This window comes from Symphalangus syndactylus, chromosome 2, assembly GCF_028878055.3.
Source record: "Symphalangus syndactylus isolate Jambi chromosome 2, NHGRI_mSymSyn1-v2.1_pri, whole genome shotgun sequence".
Lineage (NCBI taxonomy): Eukaryota > Metazoa > Chordata > Mammalia > Primates > Hylobatidae > Symphalangus > Symphalangus syndactylus.
This window is the reverse complement of record NC_072424.2, coordinates 38,621,904-38,635,277: the sequence shown is the minus strand read 5'-3', so window position 1 is coordinate 38,635,277 and position 13,374 is coordinate 38,621,904. Positions and strand designations below refer to the sequence as shown.

The 13,374-nt window shown below is 45.0% G+C and overlaps 1 long non-coding RNA gene across 5 annotated transcripts; it reads left to right on the top strand.

The window, feature by feature from the left end:
- LOC134735174 (uncharacterized) lies at positions 1-3,686 on the top strand. 5 transcript variants are annotated; one of them, XR_010117969.1, is made up of 3 exons: positions 1-152; positions 471-858; positions 3,415-3,686. It is a non-coding gene; the product is annotated as an uncharacterized lncRNA (long non-coding RNA). The 5 variants fall into 5 exon arrangements; XR_010117968.1 differs by having other exon boundaries at positions 12-148; XR_010117966.1 differs by having other exon boundaries at positions 42-148; positions 471-889.
- The last annotated feature ends 9,688 nt before the right edge of the window (positions 3,687-13,374 follow it).

Genomic DNA, 13,374 nt, shown 5'->3' with positions numbered 1-13,374 from the left:
GGCACACGTCTGTAGTCCCAGCTGCTCAAGAGGCTGAGGCACGAGAATCGCTTGAACATGGAAGCAGAGGTTGCAGTGAGCTGAGCTGGCGTCACTACACTTCAGCCTGGGTGACCAAGTGAGACTCTGTCTCAAAAAAAAAAAAAAAGTAAGTAACAAAACAAAGGGGAAAAAAAAGACTGCTTATAAAGAGTAAATAGAAGGCTTATGTGACTAAACAATAAGAAGAGTTAAATCTTTGTAATCCCAGCACTTTGGGAGGTCAACACAGGGGGATCGCTTGAGCCCAGGAGTTCGAGACCAGCCTGGGCAACAAAGTGAGACATTGTCTCTACAAAAAATTTAAAACTTAGCCAGGCATGATAATGTGTGCCTGTAGTTCCAGCTACTCAGAGGGCTGAGGTGGGAGGGTTGCTTGAGCCCAGGAGGTCAAGACTGTAGTGAGCCATGATCATATCACTGCACTCCAGCCTAGGCAACAGAGCAAGATTCTGAGAAGAAGAAGAAAGAAGAAAGATCGAAGAAGGAAGAAGAAAGAAGGAAAGGAAGAACAAGAGGAATTAAATCTGCTCATCCTTTGGCTTCATTACTATCTGGCATGAGATGGGATAGTTCCCTTGACCCTGACCCCCTTCGTGGGCGGGCAGGAACTGGAGTGGTTGGTTTCACTCAGCCTGCAGCCCTTGGATGGCTAAGTGTTAACAGCTAAGTGAAGGGTCAGGGTGACAGCCTCCTGCACCTGCCTTTTTGACACCCAAGTTCTTTTTCAGTGTGCAGTAAGAATCAGATCACACGGACTGTTTGAAGACTGGCTCTCAGCGGCATGTGGAGCTGGAAAGGGGATGGTACAGGAAGAAGGTGATCTTTCCCTGAAGCCGCACCATCTGAAGTTAGCTACATCTATTTGTAGTCTCCAATGCTCAGTTGCTTGCTTCTCTGCTTGCTGCTCAGCTGCTTGTATCCTGAGGCTCAGCAGCTTGCGTTCCAGACCACTTGCATCGGCTGCTCATGTTGCTCTTTCTTTTTTCTGCCAACTGATCTGGTTTTTACGGACACAGGGTAGGGGGTGGAGTGGGCCAAAAAGGCAATCATTTGGGCGGAAAAAATGGGGTCAGCTGTTTTCGCTTAGGGCAGAGGTTCCAGGCTTAAGACTGGAGTTTAGCCAGGAAGAGGTCCTGAGAACATTTGCCCACGGTGGTCGGGGCACAGCTTGGTTTTATACATTTTAGAGAGGCATGAGACATCAATCAAATACATTTAAGAAATACATTGGTTTGGTCCAGAAAGGTGGAACAACTCAAACCAGGGCAGGGCTTCCAGACTATAGGTGAATTTAAACATTTTCTGGTTGACAATTCGTTGTTTGTCTAAAGACCTGGGATTGATAGAGAGGGAATGTTCAGGTTAAGATAAAGATTGTGGAGACCAAAGTTATTTTGAAGTCTTATAGTGGCTGCCCTTAGAGGCAATAGATGACAAATGTTTCCTATTCAGATTTAGTTAATCTCTTTAGGTTATTTTTGCCTGGGTTTACTGGTCAGACAGAAATGTATTTTAGGGTAAAATATTTTGACCTTCTTTGTCTCGTAATGTTATGCAGAGTCAGGTTGGAAAGTACATCACAATATTTTTGCCTGGATTTACTGGTCAGACAGATGTATGTTCTCTCTGCTACATGTTTTAAAGTTATACTACTGCTGCTTCTTAATATTTTTTGATACTTGTTTGATTTGACTGTGAGCTTACGATTTTGGTTTTGAGCCTCTGGATTCTGGGGTCTGGATGAGTGGTCATGGTGAAACTGCCTTTGCAAAATATGACAGTAAGAGACCAGGCGTGGTGGCTCATGTAATCCCAACACTCTGGGAGGCCAAGGCAGGTGGATCACTTGAGGCCAGGAGTTTGAGACCAGCCTGGCCAACATGGCGAAACCCAGTCTCTCATGAAAATACAAAAATTAGGCCAGGCACGGTGGCTCACACCTGTAATCCCAGCACTTTGAGAGGCCGAGGCCGGTGGATCACAAGGTCAGGAGTTCAAGACCAGCCTGACCAACATGGTGAAACCCCGTCTCTACTAAAAATACAAAAATTAGCCAAGCATGGTAGTGCACGCCTGTAATCCCAGCTACTCAGGAGGCTGAGGCAGGAGAATTGCTTGAACCCGGGAGGCGGAGGTTGCAGTGAGCCGAGATTGCGCCATTGCACTCCAGCCTGGGTGACAGAGCGAGACTCCATCTCAAAAAAAAAAAAAAAAAAAAAATTTAGCCAGATATGGTGGTGCATGCCTGTGGTCCCAGCTATTCAGGAGGCTGAGGCAGGAGAATTGCTTGAGCCCAGGAGGCAGAGATTGCACTGGGCCAAGATCATGCCACTGCACTCCAGCCTGGGTGATAGAGTGAGACTCCATGTCAAAAAAAAAATATGACAGTAAGATAAATCTGGCATAGTTGACTCTATCTTCCTTCTGTCCTCCAAGCTGTCCTTGGTCATTTCTGGGCATAGGCCAAACTAACTTTGGGGCGAATTTAGTTTACAGTTTAAAGAAAGGATGACAATAGTCCCTCCCTAAAACTTACCCACTCGTTGCTCAGTGACTGAAACCTACCTTTTTAAGATTAATAAAAGGGCACAAGAACAGTATCATGGGAAGGGCTTGAATTCTGCTAAGATAGAGGCATAGTTTCTTTTGTTTTGCTTTAGAGACAGAGTCTTGCTCTGTTGCTCAGGCTGGAGTGTAGTGGTGCAATCATAGCTCACTTTAATCTTGAACTCCTAGGCTTAACTGATCCTCCCACCTTAGCCTCCCAAGTAGTTGGGACTATAAATGCATACCACCATGCCTTACTAATTTTTTTATTTTTTAATTTTTGTAGAGCCAAGTGTGTTAGGCTGTTCTTGCATTGCTATAATGAAAAACCAAAGACTAGGTAATTTATAAAGAAAAGAGGTTTAATTGGCTCATGGTTCTGCAGGCTGTACAGGACGCATAGTGCTGGCCTCTACTCAGCTTCTGAGGAGGCCTCAGGGAGTTTTCACTTGATGAAAGCAGGAGCAAGAGAGAGTGGGGAGGGAGGTGCTGTGTATACTTTTAAACAATCAGATTACACGAGAACTCACTCATTATCATAAGGACTCCAGCAAGGCATGAGGGATCTGCCTCCCTAACCCAAACATCTCCCACCAGGCCCCGCCTCCAAAATTGTGGATTACATTTCAAAATGAGATTTAGTGGGAACATATATCCAAACCATATCACCAGGGTCTCACATTGTTTCCCAGGTTTGTAGGTGTGATTTCAATAAGCCCTTACTGCTTAGGAGTCATGTGGCCAGAAGGCACAAGATTTGTAACTTCCCCAATTGCTCCTATAGAAAACATTAGTATTGTAGAACCTAAGGTTGGTTTTCTTTAGATATCTTTCAGACTGACCCCACCTAGACTCATGACTTATGACTCAGCTGATCCTGTGGCCCCTCCCAGAAGCAGACTCAGAGCAAGAGGATGATTTTCCACACACCTATGATTTCATCTCCAGCCAATCAGCAGCACCCATTCCCTAGCCCCCTGACCACCAAATTGTCCATAAAATCCCCTAACCTTCAAACCTTCAGGGAGACTGATTTGACTGATAACTCCAGTCAAATGGGCCAGCCTTGCATCAATTAAACTTTTTGTCTACTGCAATGTGGTGGTCTCAATAAATTGATTTTGTCTGTGCAGCAGGCAAGAAGAACCTGTGGGGTGATTACAAAGGCAGGCCTGGGGACATGTTCCCAGTGCCTAGACCACCAGCTGCAAGGCAGAGTCAAACTCAATTATGGTCCCTTTTCCCTTCCCCAGCTTTGCCTCCTACCTATTCTAGGAGGGCTTTGATCCTCCAGGTACCATCTTCACGCTCTGTCTTCTGTCCTGAGCTCTACAGCTGGTATATAAATTCAGGACTCAGGCCCTGCCCTTTATAGTCCTTCTGGGTGCCACATGACTACATGAGACCCAGGACGACTAGAAAAGACATTGGGGAGGGTACCTGTGACACAGTTTCAAAATTCTTTTTTTTTTTTTTGAGACAGAGTCTTGCTCTATAGCCCAGGCTGGAGTGCAATGGTGTGATCTCGGCTCACTGCAACTTCTGCCTCCCAGGTAAAGTGATTCTCATGCCTCACCCTCCCAAGTTGCTGGGATGACATCCACCACCACACCCAGCTAACTTTTGGATTTTTGGTAGAGACGAGGTTTCGCCATGTTGCCCAGGCTGGTCTCCAACTCTTGAGCTCAAGTGATCCACCCACCTTGGCCTCCCAAAGTGCTGGGATTACAGGCGTGAACCACTGCACCCAGCCCAAAATTCTTTTCAGTATTTAAAATACTTGGCCAGGCAGGGCATGGTGGCTCATGCTTGAGCTCAGGAGTTTGAGAACAGCCTGGGCAACATGGAGAAACCCTGTCTCTACTGAAAATACAAAAAATTAGCTGGGCCTGGTGGCATGTGGCTGTAATCCCAGCTATTCAGGTAGCTGAGGGAGAATTGCTTGAACCTGGGAGGCAGAGGTTGCAGTGAGCCGAGATCATGTCATTGTGCTCCAGCTTGAATGACAGAACAAGGCTCTGTATCAAAAAAAAGGTCAGGTGCAGTGGCACATGCCTGTAATCCCAGCACTTTGGGAGGCCAAGGCAGGAAGATCACCAGAGGTCAGGAGTTCAAGACCAGCCTGGCCACATGGTGAAACCGTGTCTCTACTAAAAATACAAAAAAATTAGCCGGGTGTGGTGGTATGCACCTGTAGTCCCAGCTACCTGGGAGGCTGAGGCAGGAGAATCGCTTGAACCCAGGAGGTGGAGGTTGCAGTGAGCTGAGATCACGCCGTTGCACTCCAGCCTAGGTGACAGAGTGAGACTCCATCTCAAAAAAAAAAAAAAAAGAAAAAAAAATTAGCCAGGCATGGTGGTGCACACTGTAATGCCAGCTACTCAGGAGTCTGAGGCAGGAGAATCATTGAACCTGGGAGGCAGAGCTTGCAGTAAGCCAAGATAACACCACTGCACTCCAGCCTGGGTGACAGAGATTGAGATTCTGTCTCAAAAAAAAAAACAAAAAAAAAAATTGGCCGGGCACAGTGGCTCACATCTCTAATCCCAGCACTTTAGAAAGCCAGCACTTTGGGAGATGGGCAAATTTCTTGAGCCTAGGAGTTGAAGACCAGCCTGGGCAACATAGAGACTCTGACTCTATAAAAAACATACAAAAATAAATTAACTGGGCATGTATGGTGGTGCATGTCTCCGGTTCCAGCTACTAGGGAGGCTGAGATGGGAGGATTACCTGAGCCCAGGAGGTCGAGGCTGCACTGAGCTGAGATAGCACCACTGCACTCCAGCCTGAGAGACAGAGTGAGAGGCTGTCTCAAAAAATAGATACACATATACTATAAGATTAAGATCTCCTTGGTCAGGCTAGGTGTGATGGCTCATGCCTGTAATCCCAGCACTTTAGGAGGCCGAGGAGGGCAGATCACAAGGTCAGGAGATTGAGACCAGCCTGGCAAACCTGGTGAAACCCCGTCTCTACTAAAAATACAAAAACTTAGCTGGGAGTGGTGGCAGGCGCCTGTAATCTCAGCTACTTGGGAGGCTGAGGCAGGAGAATTGCTTGAACCCAGGAGGTGGAGGTTGCAGTGAGCCAAGATCGTGCCATTGCACTCCAGCCTGGGCAACAAGAGCAAAACTCTGTCTCAAAAAAAAAAAAAAAAAAAAAGATTGCCTTGGTCAAAGGTATTGCAGACTGATGACAATCAGATCCATCTCTAGTGGAAAACATAAATTGAATTCTCATGATATAGTCACTGAAAAGCCTATGCTCTTAATCATAGAAACCCATGTATCTTCTGCTCCTAAACTCTAATATGGCTAAATGCTTTAACACTTTAATGCATTATGGCCGGGTGCGGTGGCTCACGCCTGTAATCCCAGCACTTTGGGAGGCCAAAGTGGGCAGATCACCTGAGGTCAGGAGTTTGAGACCAGCCTGGCCAGCATGGTGAAACCCCGTCTCTACTAAAAATACACAAATTAGCCGGGCATGGTGGCGAGCGCCTGTAATCTCAGCTACTCGGGAGGCTGAGGCAGGAGAATCGCTTGAACCTGGGAGGCGGAGGTTGCAGTGAGCCGATCTCGCGCCATTGCACTCCAGCCTGGGCGACAGAGCAAGACTCCATCTGGAAAACAAACAAACAGACAAAAAAACCACAAACAAACAAACAAAAAAAACTTTAATGCATTATGCCAAAGTGTGTTTCCACCAGGTTAAGAAAGCTTTTCATGGTCTACTCACTGATCAAACTCTTCACAACCTAGGACTAAAAGATGGGTTCTTCTGAGAACAGTAGAGAAAGACTGCCCTTGTCACCCACATTGCAGCAAAACTTCTAAACCTTAAGCTTTAGGTTCCTAATCTCACAACTCAGAAGGGTCCCTCCAGATTCTTAGAACTATCCCCCTTTGGGGACCTTAATGTAAATCCGGCTGGGCGTGGTGGCTCATGCCTATAATCCCAGCACTTTGGGAGGCTGAGGTGGGAGGACTGCCTGAGCCCAGGAGTTCAAGACCAGCCTGAGCAACATAGTGGGACTCTGTCTCTACAAAAACTTTAAAAGGCTGGGCGTGGGGGCTCATGCCTGTAATCCCAGCACTTTGGGAGGCCGAGGCAGGTGGATCACGAGGTCAGGAGATCGAGACCATCCTGGCTAACACGGTGAAACCCCGTCTCTACTAAAAATACAAAAAATTGGCTGGGTGTGTCGGCGGGCGCGTATAGTCCCAGCTACTCGGGAGGCTGAGGCAGGAGTATGGCGTGAACCCGGGAGGCGGAGCTTGCAGTGAGCCGAGATCGCGCCACGGCACTCCAGCCTGGGTGACAGAGCCAGACTCTGTTTCAAAAAAAAAACTTTAAAAAATTAGCCAGATGTAGTGGCACGCTTCTGTAATCCCATAACTTTGGGAGGCTGAGGCAGGTGAACACCTTGATCTCAGGAGTTCAAGACCACTCTGGTCAACATGGTGAAACCCTATCTCTACAAAAAATACAAAAATTAGCCAGGCACAATGGTACGCACCTGTAGTCCCGGCTACTCGGGAGGCTCAGATGGGAAGATTGCTGCAGCCCGGGAGTTCGAGGCTGCAGTGAGCTGGGATTGTGTCACTGCACACCAGCCTGAGCGACAGAGCAAACAAGACTCTGTTTCCAAAAACAAAAAAACAAAAAAAAAAAGAAAGAAAAGAAAAGAAAGAAAGAAGTCTACCCAGGGAAGTTTCTCCCTAAAAGCAGACAGCATCTTAGATGTAGACGGCTATTTCTCAGGATCACAGATCAAGACTCCTCTCGTATCATGAGACTGTTATCTCTCAGTTGTTTCCTTGCTTATGCCTCTATGAACAATAGAACTGAAAAAGAGGTATCTTGTGTGTACTCATAGGATATACTTTTATTTGTACATGGACAAACTTATCCCTTGATACATGGAAGACAAGGAGGCAACATGGACAAGAAATTTTAATACCTTTGTTGCTCCATAATCAGTCAGAAACAGAACATTGGACTTCTCTTAACCTACATCATAGGTTAAGAGAACACTTTTGTTTTTGTTTCCCTTCAGAATTCAATATGAAAGCTTAAAGCTGCCTTCTTACATATTTTAAGTTCAGCCTAAAGGTTTTTTTGTACATAGTGAACTGTAACCAAAATGTGTAAACAGGCTGTAACCTTACTATTATACCAATCATTGAGTTTTGACCAAAGGTGGCCAACTGTTCAAACTGTGTTCAAATAAGGCAAATATCAAACTATATCCAATCCAGCTGCTTCTGTACGTCCACTTCTGTTTTATGTACATCACTTTCCTTTTTCTGTCCATAAAATTTAGACCACACAGCAGAGCCAGAGTCTCCCTGAACGTATTCTGGTTTGGGTGCTACCCGGTTCACAAATCATTCTTTGCTCAATTAAAAATTGTTAAATTTAATCTGTCTAAGGTTTTTTTTTTTTGAAATAACAGAAAATGTAGGTTTTTCTTTTTCTTTTTCTTTCTTTGAGACGCAGTCTCGTTCTATGGCCCAAGCTGGAGTGCAGTGGTGCGATCTCAGCTCACTGCAGCCTCTGCCTCCTGGGTTCAAGCAATTCTCATGCCTCAGCCTCCCTAGTAGCTGGGATTACAGGCATGAGGCACCACACCTGGCTAAGGTTTGTATTTTTAGTAGAGATGGGGTTTCACCATGTTGGTCAGGCTGGTCTCGAACTCCTGACCTCATGATATGCCCGCCTCAGCCTCCCAAAGTGTTGGGATTACAGGCGTGAGCCACCGCACCTGGCTGAGGTTTTTCTTAATTAAGAAACCTTTTTTTAATTGAGACGAGGTCTATGTTGCCCAGGTTGGTCTTGAACTCCTGAACTCAAGCAGTCCTCCTGACTCAGCCTCCCAAAGCACTGGATTGACAGGTGCAAGCCACTACACTTGACCTGTCTAAGGTTTTTCTTTTAATAGGTCACAATATCACACTGTGAATTCATTTCCTGGGTCTTTAACAGAAATAAACTTGATTTCATTGTATTGAGACCTTACCATTTTAGAAATTTTTCCTTTTTGAGACTGGTTCTTGCTCTGTCACCCAGGCTGGGGTGCAGTAGCATGATCGTAGCTCACTGCAGCCTTGACCTCCTGGGCTCAAGTGATCCTCCCACCTCAGCCTCCCAAGTAGCTGGGACTACAGACATGCATCACCACACCTGGCTTTTTCATGTTTTTTTGTAGAGACAGTGGGCTCGCTATGCATATTTCTTGCTTCCTGATTTCTCCAAAATTTGGAAACTAGTTGTGAGTATTCTTAACTTGTGGCAATATAGTTATTTGCATAAGTGCAATAAGAATCTGTTTTCTTTTGTAACAAGACACAATTGGAGACACTGGTTAAATTTTACCAAGGTTTGGACTGGAATGGTATGCTTTCAGTTGCAGACTCCTTTAAGGAATCAAAATTGACTTATAGAGCCAATGAACCAACAAAAGCCCCTTGGGACAGCTGGTCTCCTGCCTTGTCTACACAGTCCCTGTACAGGTTCCTCGCCTATGGTAGGTATGGAATGTCACTTTCTGACAGGCCCAGGAGCCCCAAGTTTTCTTGGGACCTTGAAGTGAGGAATTCACCCAATTATTACAGGTATTTGCAGGCACAGGCTGGGCTTAAGGCATTAAAGTGGAATCTGAGGTTCCTTATGGAATAAAGTTCCAGCAAAGCCTGTTTTTTGTTTTGAAGAGGAGCCTATACGGCAAATAATTATTCTTTCCGACTTTGTGCAAATACTCTGGCCAAGTATAATAAGACTAAAACTTATTTTGCACATGAGTTTGTCCTGTGATTTGTCTTTATGAAAACAGGACTGGAGAGAGAAAAATTATGTTTTAAAATAAACTATAGTACACCTGTTTTTAGATTCTAGTGTTGCCTAGTGTTTTTCAATTGTATTTTCCACAGTTTTAACTGAATTCCAAAATTTTTCCTGACTACGTCTCCAAAATAATGTTTTCCATTTTTTTCCTTATTTCCTTTCCTTTTTCCCCCCATTTTTCCTGCTTTGAAATTACTAGAGGGAGGTTGAGGGGGGTGGATCACTTGAGGTCAGGAGTTCAAGACCGGCCTGGCCAACATGGTGAAACCCTGTCTCTACTAAAGACACAAAAATCAGCTGGGCATGGTGGTGCATGTCTGTAATCCCAGATTCGGGAGGCTGAGGCAGGAGAATCACTTGAACCTGGGAGACGGAGATTGTAGTGAGCCAAGATCATGCCACTGCACTCCAGCCATGGTGAAAGAACAAGTCTCTGTCTTAAAAAAAAAAAAAAAAAAAAAAAAAGGAATCACTATAAATTAAGCTTTGCTTTCTTAAAGCCCTGTGAACTGAAGCTAGACAACTTAAACTTTGGAAGAAAATACATACGTAAGCCACTTTCATACATGTCTACTGATGTAAGAACTTCAGAGTAACGTGGGCTGTATCGATTTTCCAGGATTGTTCTTCATTTTTTGTTTGTTGTTGTTTTCTCCCTTCCTCCCCTATTTTCTCTTTGTTGGACATGAGCCTTCACAATCTGCTCAAAATGAGCTTTTCTAATAACATGGGACTTACTAATCTAACAATAAACCATCCTAGCCATGAGAGATGAGACATAACCTGAGACCAGAGGCTCATTTCCTTCTAAAAAGCTTTCTCCAAAAGATATTAAAAAGGGGAGAAATGTGAAAGGAGAATCACCAAAGGGTAAAGTCAAGCTGAGAACTGCATCAGACAAACCTGCCTCCCATTCTATTCCTAAGTAAGATAGCCACAAAGATTTAAAATAATAATAACAATAATAATAATAATAAAAGCTACATACCCCCCTCACAATTTGCCCACAAGGAAATTCCTTGTAGACAAACGACAGACAGAACTCCAAAAGTCATCTCTCTGCTCACCTGAGACAAATCCATATCTGATTGCTTCCTTTGCCCTATTGCTTCACTAAGCCAGACTAAGGCATAAGTGAGTATTCACTTGTGCCTTGTGTATTCAGCGAAAGGCTAATCAGAAACTCAAAAGAATGCAACCATTTGTCTTTTATCTACCTGTTACCTGGAAGCCCCTCCCCACTTCGAGTTGTCCTACCTTTCTGGACCAAACCAATATATCTTACATATATTGATTCATGTCTCATGTCTCCCTGAAGCTGTGTCCTGACCATCTTGGGCAAATGTCAGGACCTCCTGAGGCTGTGACATGGGCACGTCCTTAACTGTGACAAGATAAACGTTCTAAATTGATTGAAACTTGTCTGACGTACTCTTGGTTTACACATGCTATCTCATATTTACAGAGTCCACCCACATGCATGGAAGGAGAATTACACAAGCGCATGGAGCATTGAAAGATGTGAGAATTCTGCCTACCAGGGTTTCTAATTCAAAAAATAGATGTGCAAAACTATTACTACTAGATAAAAGAAGAAAAATAGTGAAAGAGGTGAGGAGAAAAAATGTGAAAGTCATATTGGAGATTGTGCACTCAGTTCATATGTGTAATACCTTTCTTTATATTCTGAGTGTTGGGATATAAAGATACAAAGACAGGGTAGTCACAACTTACTGGAGCGGAAACCCACTAGCAGAAACCTCCGTGGGAACCAGTACCAGGTCCAGAAGTCATCAGGTGTCATGCTGTCTGAAAACTGGCAATTCTCCTATCTCCTCAAGTGATGGGGGGAATTACTGTGTCATGAAATCCTCAACTTAGAAGGAAAAGTGCCAGGAACAATAAGGAACTAATAAAGGTTGGATTCCAGTGTATGAAGTTTTTTTGTTTGTTTGTTTTGTTTTTTTTTTTTTTTTGAAATGGAGTCTCGCTCTGTCGCCCGGGCTGGAGTGCAGTGGTGCGATCTTGGTTCACTGCAACCACTGTCTCCCGGGTTCAGGCGATTCTCCTGCCTCAGCCTCCTGAGTAGCTGAAATTATAGGCACATGCAACCACACCCAGCTTGAAGTTTTTTTAAAAAAGAGAGAGAGAGAGAAAAGACAGGGTGGGCTTGGTTCAGCCTCTCAGGAGAATGCCTCACTTCCAAGCTCCTTTTTGCACCCCTAAGTCCCTGATGTCGCTGGCAGATAAGCGATAATCCTCTGAGGAGAGTGTGGGGTGAGTGTTGGCCTCCCGCCTCCTGACTGATTTATAAGGGCGGCACCTTTAATCCCCACAAACTCAGAGTGATGAAACCACATTTGCAAAATTATGACTGAAGAAATTATGACAGTGAAAGAAATCAGACCTAACCGACTCCATCTGGCTTCTAACCTTTAAGCTGTCCTTGGTCATTCCTGGGTGTAGGCCAAACTAACTTTGGGAAGGAATTCAGTTCATGGTTTGACTTTGTAACAAAATTGGTAATAGACCTTTCCTTAAAAGACCCCCTTCTTGCATGGGGACCAGTCTGCCTTTGCAGGACTAACAAACTGGCTACAAGATTAGAAATTACAGTTTAGGGGTCATGGAGCCTCTGGCTCCAAGAGCCTGAACCTCCCCAAATTGCTCCTGGGGATAAAATCACTATTGTAAAACCTAAGATCAGTGTTTGAGATATTCTGCAGACCCTGTACTCGATGGATCAGCATACATCACTCAGACTGGTAATCTGGCCCAACCAGTTCTGCCATAGCACCCAGGAACAGAAGACATTAAGAAAACCTCATTTCAGCCCCCTAGGAGTCCATCTCCAACCTGACCAATCAGCACTCCCCACTTCTCAAGACCCTACCCACCAAATTATCTTTAAAAACTCTGATCCCCAAGCCAGGCACGGTGGCTCACACCTGTAATCCCAGCACTCTGGGAGGCCGAGGTGGGCAGATCACTTGAGGTCAGGAGTTCGAGACCAGCCTGGCCAACATGGTGAAACCCCGTATCTACTAAAAATACAAAAATTAGCTGGGTGTGGTGGTGTGTGCCTGTAATCCCAGCTACTAGGGAGGCTGAGGCAGGAGAATTGCTTGAACCTGGGAGGTAGAGGTTGCAGTGAGCTGAGATTGCACCACTGGCACTCCAGCCTGGGGGACAGAGCAAGACTCCATCTCAAAAAAAACAAACCAAACAAACAAACAAAAACTCTGATCTCCAAATGCTCAGGGAGACTGATTTGAGTAGTAATAAAACTCAGGTCTCCTGCACAGCCAGCTCTGCATGAATTACTCTTTCTCCATTGCAATTCCTGTCTTGATAAATCACCTCTGTCTAGGCAGCAGGCAAGGTAAACTCAATGGGCCATTACAGTGAGGTAGATTTTCTTTTTCTTCTTTTCTTTTCATTTTTCTTTTCTTTTCTGTTCTTTCTTTTCCTCTTTTCTTTTTCTTTCTTTTCCTTTTTTGATAGGGTCTCACATTGTTGCCCAGGCTGGAGTACAGTGATGCAATCATAGCTCACTGCAGCTTCCACCTCCCCAGCTCAAGTGATCCTCCTGCCTCAGCCTCCTGAGTAACTGGGACTACAGGTCCACGCCACCACACCCAGCTCATTTTTGCATTTTTTGTAGAGAGGGTTTTGCCATGTTACCCAGGCTGGTCTCAAACTCCTGCGATCCTCCTGCCTCAGCCTCCCAAAGTGCTGGGACTGCAGGAGTGAGTCACCATGCCCGGCCAGATATTCTTTCTTTTTTTTTTCTTCAGATGAATAACTATGACTCAGAGAAGGTAAGTTATTTGCTCAAGGTCACACAGCCAATAAGGAACAGAGCTAGAGTTAAAACCCACGTCTGTCGGAGTCCAAAACCTGTGCCTTTCATTAGGGGCTTCTTCCCCTTTAGGA